The 9,972-nt window shown below is 36.1% G+C and overlaps 1 pseudogene across 1 annotated transcript; it reads left to right on the forward strand.

The window, feature by feature from the left end:
* The first annotated feature begins 5,015 nt into the window (after positions 1–5,015).
* Positions 5,016–8,062, forward strand: LOC147475810 (protein PHYTOCHROME-DEPENDENT LATE-FLOWERING-like; annotated as a pseudogene). The gene is made up of 10 exons (XR_015209737.1): positions 5,016–5,099; positions 5,170–5,268; positions 5,360–5,563; positions 5,794–6,245; positions 6,363–6,444; positions 6,542–6,689; positions 7,198–7,424; positions 7,510–7,646; positions 7,733–7,771; positions 7,873–8,062. The product of XR_015209737.1 is annotated as a protein PHYTOCHROME-DEPENDENT LATE-FLOWERING-like (transcript).
* Positions 8,063–9,972: the final 1,910 nt, after the last annotated feature.

Raw genomic sequence — 9,972 nt, forward strand, 5'->3', positions numbered from 1 at the left:
TGATGGCGTACAAAAAAGCTTGGTTTTTTTTTTAACCGATATTTAATATTTTGTGTTGGACGCCATTGTCACTGGCGGCTGGAAAAATAAACCATTGGATTTGATTTCGCTATCCCACTAACTGTATCTACTGTGCTATTGTGGTTTGGTGTTTTGGTGCACCAAACCATTGGAGTTAGCCTTATGGAATCATTCTGAACATGAAAATCGTTTGGAGACTAATTAGCTCACGTTGGGTAATTACCCTACTTGAAGTTAATTAGTGTAACCTATATTAATTACAAGCCATGGTACAATCTGTAGGAGTGCTGCCACATTACATTTTTTAATAAACAAATTAGAAGCTATATTGGGTTACAGATGGTTTAAGGAAACAAAAAAAAAGGACAAATTGTTGCCGGAACTTGCCACATTAATTTGGGGTGGACGAATAAAAGCATGTGCTGATACTTGCTACATTGTGGTGGATGAATTAAGGCATAGAGTAGAAACCTTGAGATTGGAGTAGAGAAGGATGCTCCTCCCTCTCCTGCCTCTTTTGGAGGTTACCCAATAGATAGGTATACCCTCATGAAAATGAACAATTTTTCTCAACATCTCCTTAGAGTAGAATGAAGATCAAAGGCCAGGGTAAGAATACATATCAACCCTACTACTACATAATGCAAAAGCAAAATATCAACCAAATTGGACTCTTATATGTAGTTTTCTAATTATCAATTACCCCTTCGTCATTCACACTCAAACAAATTCGTTAAAAAAATAAAAAATAAAAAAATTGTGAGCTTTACCCAATTTATTGACTGATCTTTCTTGACAGTCGTGCAACTTAATATATACAAATCCTCTTAATCTGTATTGTTGATCATGAATCTCTACTAGTAGTGTCTCCTATAACTATCATGGACCCTTAAATTCATCCGGGTATTTTTCTTACGCATAATACGCCTAGATGAATATTTAAATAAAAAACACTCGTATAATATTTAGAAGGGTTGCTTCGTCTTTCTAGCCCTTTGCAAATTTAATGTACCGATTTTGTCCTTAAATTGAAGTATTGTTTAGCACTTTTGAATGGGAGTAATTGGTCATTCCATGTGGTGCTTAATTAAAATTTCAAATCCATGCCTCTTATTTTGATTTGTACGCACAATAAATATAATTAACTAGCTATTAAATTAGCAACTTAATTACTACTTAATTTCCATTAATACCGATTGACTAAGGGTTTCTCTCCATCTTAAAAAAAACTAGTCCATTGTCTCTCACCCTTCTCTCTCCATCTCCCAAACCCACCAATTCTTAGATATGTGAAAATATAAAAAATCATTTTTTCTCCTTGTTTTTGAATGGCACCATTAGTTTTCTTGCCCTCACAGGACACAATCTTAATACCTAAAATTGCTATCAATCACGTCAGTATCAACATCAGATGATTGAGATTTTCTTTTAATTTTGGTACTGGAATGAAGAAAAGTGGGTGCATCTGTCTTTCTATTTACTAACTGTTCAAAACATTAAACTAATATGGATTTTTGGTGTATTTAAAGTACATAATCTTCCGCCGGGGCATTGGGATTGATCGCACAACCGATTACTTTTTCATGGATCGGAGAAAGTAGATGTGATAGTCTCGCGTTCCTATTTTTTTGAATGAAAATGGTCTCATATTTTGGATAGTTCGAGGTTGTTCAAGTGAACCAAATATATTGCTTCAAGGTTGGTATCAGATGCATTTCCTTAATATATGCAATATCCTATTTTGGGATTCTCAAATTTGTGGTTGACACCTTTTCCAATTGTAAATGTTGGAAGTCAGGATTCTGATAGAGCTAAAGATAAGTGGTTTATGTATAATCCTGGACAGAAGAAAGAAGTGGAAACTTACATTTCTCATCAAAGGTGAGATAATATATTCCTTTACTTCCATGTTAAAATTTAAGTTTGTAGCATTGTATTGATTCTCGGAGCTTTTTCGACATTTAGATGATTGTTTACATGGTTCCTTAGTTACATACTTTTTATGGAGGTACTGTCATGCGCATGCAGTCAATTCTTTCTATCTCCCTTAATATATTGTTTAGCATAAAGAGATTACAATAACCAAGCAAAATTGAGGCGAATAAAGTTGCTTCATATTGTCCTTGTGGAACTCAACATAAGTTGTTATTGTCTGATGAAGGGGCATAAGAATTGCTTAGTGCGCAAAACTTGAAATTTTTGTTAAACCCTTTCAAAGAGTTCACAAGGTAGGTTAGCATTACAAGCTTTCTGTTGTGTCTGTAGAAGGTATGCTATCAAATAAGTGTTTATATTGTGGCCTTCTCATGTTAATGTGCTGAGCATAAAGTCACAAACATGGCTCCAGTAGTTTTTCCAACTTAATTGGTAACTGCCATTGACGCGGGCCTGCCACTACAAGATGACATTTTGGTGCTGATGTTACTCACTCCATTCCTGGACTCCTGGGGCATATTCTAGCCCTTCTATTGCAGCTGTAAGTAGCTCTTTTCTACCTGTACTTGCTAAGGTGTTACCTACATCCTTCCATATTTAAAATGTATCTATTACTGATGGTTGCTTCCATGGACTGACCAGAGATACCCAAAACAAAAGTCTAGTCTCTACGCAACACCATCGCCAAGGATCGATCCAAGAACTTTACTCATAGGTTGAAGTTGGAAACCAATTGACCCTAAAATATTGATATTACAAGTTCTTGCTCACAAATGATGCTCCAACTTCATGATGTTTATGACCCAGACAAGGTTAGGGGTTTAGTAACTTTGAATGCATATATGTGCAGATGTGCTTACTTAGCTCCTAATTCTTTTCCGAATAGTACTGTTCATCAGATAAATATCAAGATCAAGATTGTTTCTGGAACACCATGTGGAGCAATTCATATGCTGTGGTTTATGCAATGGAACAAGGATAATTTGTCGTGGTTTTTATAAAAATGTAATCTATGCTGAAATTCTAACAGGAACTCATGCCGGTGAACTAGCTTTTCTTCACTGTATTCCAATGAAGCCGTCACAGAATCTCAATTTGGGTTTTGATTTCACAAGAAAAGAGTTTCCAATTCGATGGGGTTTCTCTTTGAAAATTCACAAGTCACAGGGACAGACAATTCCTCATTTAGGAATTTATCTACCTGATATGTCTTTAATCACGATCAACTCTATGTTGCTCTGTCACGGGGAGTATCCAGGGAAACCACTAAGATCTTGATTAAAAAGGGAGTGCTAAATGGCTATCCTGGAACATACACAAAGAATATTGTATACAAAAGTGTTCTCCGCTCCTCTAATAAATAATAGGAATTATAGGTATATATCTCACCCTTTTTATCATGTACATCAACATCTCATCATCAATGACTTAGCTTATAAACTTAGCTTATCTGTGTTCATCATGTTATTTCTGCAGGTGTACTGATGCGATATCATTTACTTTTGAGATTTTACCATGTCCATATCCTACACGTAGTTGAGCGAGGTTCATGATACGTGATGATTTTTTAATGTAATGCCTCTGTCAACTTATTTGAAGCTACTAAATACAATCTTATTTGTAGGTGTGAAAGTTTGGTTTCCATTCTCTTGATTGCAGGTTTTAGAAATAATAACCTACAATGGACATGAAATGAATGAATCTGTTCCAAGGAGCAGTCTGCTTTTGTAAGTCAGGATGATCTCCACATTAGAGAAATGGTAGTGAGAGAAAACTTAGCATTTTCCGCAAAATGCCAAGTGGTTGGAACACGATATGGTAACTTCAACTACTAAATAATTATGTCAAGTGATGCAACAGAGTAACAGAAAATATTTTCTTTGTATGCAAACTGAAAAAAACTTCTCTGTTCTAATTGGAATCATTTGTAGATATACTGTTAGACCTATCCCGAAGAGAGAGAACGGCAAATATTAAGTCAGGCCCAGATGTTGATGTGTTCATGAAAGCACTCTCTGTGTATAATAAAACCCAATAGGTCTGTCATTGAAAACACTCTCTCTGCCACTAAAGAAACACCACCGCTGTTGCTTCATCGTTATATTTTTCTGCTAACATTCATAAATAGTTTTCTTCTTTTTTCTCTGATGATCAGGTTTCTTTTGGAGACCAAGTCTGTCTTAGTAAATGAGTAGGAGAAAAAACTCATGGATAGTAAAAATTGTATCCAGCTCACACGGACGAGTATAATATTTTGAATGTGACCAGCCTAGACAGAAATGTTTTGAATGTGGCTATGAAGCAATATCTTGATGCAACTAGGCACAAAGGCACTAGCAGTAGTCCGATTTCTATCAGATGTTTCGCAGAACCCAAGATGGTGAGGAAGTTTTTGCAATACCTAAGCAAATCTACAGAATAGTTTTTTGGTAATATCCATAAAAAATATGTTAGAAAGAAGTTACTCTGGCATGTGGGAGCAATTGAAATTATTCTGTATTTAGAAACTCACCCATTACTTTGTTGGATACGAAGGATTGACTATTTTGCAATTAGAAGACTATAGATGCATTTTTGTATTCTGGAACTTGAAACCACTGCCTATACAAGTTTGGACCACTCTGAAAAAATGGCCCAGTCCAGTTGTACGGTTGAACTGCCAAATGATTGCATACAGAACAAAAACAACAATTTGTATTTTAGTTGCATGACTCTTAGTGCTTCTTCTGTCTAGGATTGGTGTCGTTGCTTTGGCAAGTAAAATATTTAACATATTGGATTGTGATGGTCAGATATATAAGTTTGTGCTTCTACTATTGAACACTATTCCAACATCCAAGTGCCACTGCTGACTCTTTCTTGACCAGTTGACCATTACACTATCTTTACAATCTGGAATAATCCAACACAACATGCATATGATAATTCTATTTTATTAGTTCTTATGGTTTTTACCTTCCATCGGATTTGGTCCTATTGCAGGTACGGGATTATCGAAAGGCTTTATCTAATTCAGAGAGAGAGGTGTTTGTTCTGTTGATCAGTCTTCTGTTGTTAACATGGTTAGTCTTTGGATGTCCTTGGAGAATGTTGTGAAGGACATCTCCTTGATATCAGATTCTTGGACTTACAATGATTTATTGGTCAGTATGTCTCACTCTGTAAGAAAGTCCTCAGGAACATATAGTCATTATTTTGGTTCTTTGCTTTCAGGAAGTTGAATCTCGAATAGTGAAGGTAATGCAGCCACAACTTTGCCTAGATCCTACTCCGATGTTGGATAGACCGTGTGGTAACCCTGTAACCACTAAGGTATTCAATCAAGTTCCTTTCTTAATGAACTTTGGCTTGTGGAATGGTTCTATCTATTTGATAATCGTTGAACTTGTGACTTTATTTGTAGCTCAATTTGGGGTTGTGTGGTGTTTGGAAGAGGAGATTGCGAAAGATGCCTGAAGTGAGCATTATGTCTAATAACCAGGCCTATGGCAAGAAAGTTTGCATTGAGAAGGTACAAGAAGGTTCAAACTGCAGGTCTGGAGATTCTGGAACCTTATCTGGTGATACCACCACCATGCAAGTCCATGAGAGTATCAATGCACAACACGTCTCAAACAGCACTCTTCCCTTAAAATCTAAAAGTTTTGGCCCAGACGCTTCTACCCCACCCCTTTCTTTGTTATCCAAGCATTAACAGGGGGTTGACCCAAGAGTTATGCAGGACCATTATTCTGGGCCTACTATGAATGAATCGGGAGTTCCCCCTTCTGTACGGGAGTTTATGGTCTCATACACTGACCCAATTAGTGGTAGTATGTCTTCACTTCATGGAAAAAGAGAAAATCAGATGCTCCACTTACACCCTCCTCAAAAAGATCAAGATAAACACCTGTTGGTCTTGATGGAGTACAACGGCAGCATCTTGGGTCACAACTGGATAGTCTTTCTGATATAAGCCGGAATGGTCCAGGGCTACACCTACATGTCGATCCAAGAGGAGTATAGTACGGGAGCACTGGGGTCAAAAGTATCCTCAAAAAGTTTTGGAAGCGGTACCAAATCAGGATGCCAGTGTGCCTTTGTTTAGTTTGGATCGCTACGGGAGTAGATGTAGTGTCAAGGATGAACTGATTAAAGCAGAAAATTTGGACAGGACAGAGATTGATAGGATTAGAAACGATTCAAACATTTTGGAGGCAGAAAACAGCCATATGGATACTCAGCAGTCACGATTGCAGCAAAGGCTACCCCATCCATTGATGAGATCACATATTTCGCGGATCGCGATGGCATAATCTTGGTCAACTGGTTGACAATGATCCAAGAAAAGAAGACCAGCTTTCCAAGAGAAAGCTAGTGCAGAGTCATCAAAGTCAGGAGAATTTTCAAGTTGCTCATTTGGACAGCAATTTAATGATGTTGCATCAACCACCACCTTTGGGTCCTCACAAAAGGAAAAAGCAGGTGGCATTTCAGGAGCTACAGTTGGTGGGCCACTATCTGTGACTTCCAGCCCAAGTGATTCCATGCAACGACAAAGATCGGGGACAATGGCCATGAAGCGGATATCAAATTCCGTTCCCAGAACCCCCCATGAGTGGGGTTGGTTCTCCTTGCAGTGTTGGTACTATGGTCGTTCCAGTGAATGCAAGTAGCCCTTCAATAAGTGCCCAGCCTTTGGCTGATCAAATGATTCTAAAGAGGTTCTCAAAGATTGAAATGGTTACCCAGAGGTATGATAAAATACTACCACATCATAGCTATCAATATTACCTATTGGAAATGTTAATTTTTTTACTAGCCTCCTATTTTCTTTAAGTGAATAATGTCGTATGTATTTAACATGGCTGTCATCCACTACTGGATAGATCCAACCTGTATGATTTTCTAGGTCAAAGTTTTGCCAGTTATTAGATTTTTCATACAATTAACCTTCTTTCCCAGCATGTAATAGAGCGGTATAGACTGGATGTTTAAGATCACTTGATCAGATATACTTCTAGGTTAGCAAAAGGTTCTCAGGGATGTCTATCAAACGTGGTGTCACAATTTTTTGTGTTGGTGTGGCTAAGCACTTGTCACTGTATATGTATTTTAGCATTGGCAAGATGTCCATATTAATTCTTGCTGACTCGTGTATGTACTCTACACCTAATAAGTTAAAATCTTAAAACTATACCGAGTTAACAACATGATTATAATCATCTCCTGATTTTGATATCAATGGGGTTACTTTTGCAGGCACAAACTTAACCACAAAAAGAATAAGGTTGATGACTACCCTGTAAGGAAACCAATGTCATATTCAACCCAATTGCTCTCATCTCATCTTTCCAACGCACTAATTAATGAGGAACTTAAAGACCCAAATAACCCAAATCCAATGTCTAAGTCACTTATAGGTGGGAGCATGAATGTTTGTAAGACACGAGCATTAACATTCTTGCAGACAGAACGGAGAGTACAAGGTTTGTTGTGCTTTTGGCTAGCTAATGCTTCCATTTTATTCCCATTTAGACCATTTTCCTTTGACTCCAACTTCAAACTTTACAGGAAATGTTCCCAAGGCAAGGAACAGACTCATGATGTCCGAAAAGCAGAATGATGGCACAGTAGCAATGCAATATGGAGATATAGATGATAATGATTTTCAATTTCTAGAGGATCATATGCCTACATTGCCAAATATAGTGAGTTTCCTTTACAAATTAGATATAGTGTTTCCTGACGTCCTTCACGGCATAGACTCACTATTTTATTCTCCCTGTCACATCAGTACTATGTGGATTTGTTCGGGGCGCAATTCATTTCACTGGTAAGTGTATATTTTATTAGGGATGCAAACATTTCCATTCTTTTTCTTCAATCATGTGTTCTATCTGCATTTTATTTGCTATGACTACTTTGTTTTTGTAGATGATACGTGAAGGATATCAACATATCGATGATCAAGTCCGACCAAAACCAACTGCCAGTCTTGCCTCTAATACTCAATCCAATGCTTCTGCCGTCCCTTCAAGTGGCATGACAACTGAGATGAAGCAGTACCCATAAACTAATACAGTCAGCCCTTTTTTCTCTTACCATGTATATCACCATTTTCTTTAATTTGTTGCTATGTATTTATGATACATAATTAAATTTTTTTGTTTAAATATTCAAAATTTTCATTGTCTACGTTCTACAGCACATGGCATCATGCCAACCGACATTACAAAATACTAGAGCCAATGTCCTCAGTTAAATAGAAGCAATTACTCAAGACTACCTCTCCAGTTCAGGCTTATCGAGCGTGCCCAATTTACCTAAGGGTTGGATACTGATTTCAGTGAATAGCATTACATATATTCTTTTGATGTACTAACATTTTATCTTTGTCGTTTGCAACGTGCACTTGCTAGGATGAGAGACTCAAAGTACATGTTATTTGGAGCTATACTTAAAAGTTTATTGCTTAGGTATGTATGGAAATCAAATATGAATGGAGTTCCATTCAATTCAAAATTTAAACAGCTGCTAGTGTGTTTGTTCATACATAATGTCAATTGTAAGTGTGCTCACCCAATAATGTCACTTTTCGGCAAGTTTTGTTTAATATCGCGTGCATAGCACGTGCATCTTCTAGTATATATAATGTTTTCAATCACTAATTGGCTATTTATTTACTCTTATTTAATATGTGTGTGCAATTTGTAATAATTTTGAGCATGTAAATGCTATAAGCATATAACACGTCACACAAGAAGGCTCAATGTAGAGGCTATATGAGAGTTTATAATTTTTTTTTTAAGATATGAAATTATATTACTTAATATTTTTATTTTTTATTAATGATGCTTGACAAATTAAGTTTCAAGAAAAGCTATTTGAAGTTGGAAATCATTGCCTATAATGGCATAGATGTGAATTTGAATTCTTTCTTATACCAAATTTTGCAGGTACATTGTAGAAGGATCAATAGAACTAGAAGCAAAATATTTAAATTAAAACTCAAAACGGACAAGAGGTTGAGATATTAGCTATAGGAAATGTAATAAGAATGTCTCGGCAATGTAGTTCTGCATTTCAGATGTCTATGCTATTTTCTTTGTACTAAGAGCAAGTCCAATGGAGAGCTGCTAAATTGGGCTGTTAAAAGGTGACACATATGACTTTTAGCATGCCCAGCCATATTTGCCAGCCCAAAAAAAAAAAAAAAAAAAAAAAAAAAAAAAAAAAAAAACATTCCAATCACACTTTTTAGCAGCTGTTAAGTTCGGGTAACGGACGATAGAAATTCTGCCGTTTGTCTATTAAATTAATTAAAACGGGAGACAGACGACATAGTTTTTGCCGTTTGTACATAAATAACCAACAGACGGCATAAACTATGTCGTCCGTCTCCCGAAACTTATTATGGCAATTGCTAGCGAAGGTCTTAACTTTAGCTGGGTTTTTTACTACTTCCAAATTTAAGACCCTTTTAGCTGCCCCATTGAAATGACATTTTGGTGGTTGGGGTGCTATATGGCCCTTTAGCAGCCCATATAGCACTCCATTGGACTTGCTCTAACTTCTGCATTAGACCTTGCTATTTGATGAACTTATTATCTATTTCGAGGAAAAGATGCCATTCTGTATATTGGAAGAATTATCCTTTTTAACCATTAAATCAAAAATATCTAATGTCGTTAATTCTTGGTTATATTATTAGCATTCACTTACATTTTTTTTTTTCAAATAATATAGTTAGAAATCTTTGATGATTCCAAATAATGAATCGTGTGTATATTTTTTTTTTTATTTTTATTTTATTATTATTATTATTATTATTATGTTTGCAAAAACACTACATACGGATCAATAAAAGTTGGTATTACACACCATCTTGAATAATGGAAAATCGGAAACTAGATGCAAATGTATTTAACTAACTTTAATAAATATTAACGAGAAATCGAAAAATGGATGCAAATGTAAGGAACTAATATCAATAAATAATTAATGGAAAATCGGAAACTAGATACAACAACATTG

Source organism: Coptis chinensis, chromosome 9 (assembly GCF_015680905.1).
Source record: "Coptis chinensis isolate HL-2020 chromosome 9, ASM1568090v1, whole genome shotgun sequence".
Classification (NCBI taxonomy): Eukaryota; Viridiplantae; Streptophyta; class Magnoliopsida; order Ranunculales; family Ranunculaceae; genus Coptis; species Coptis chinensis.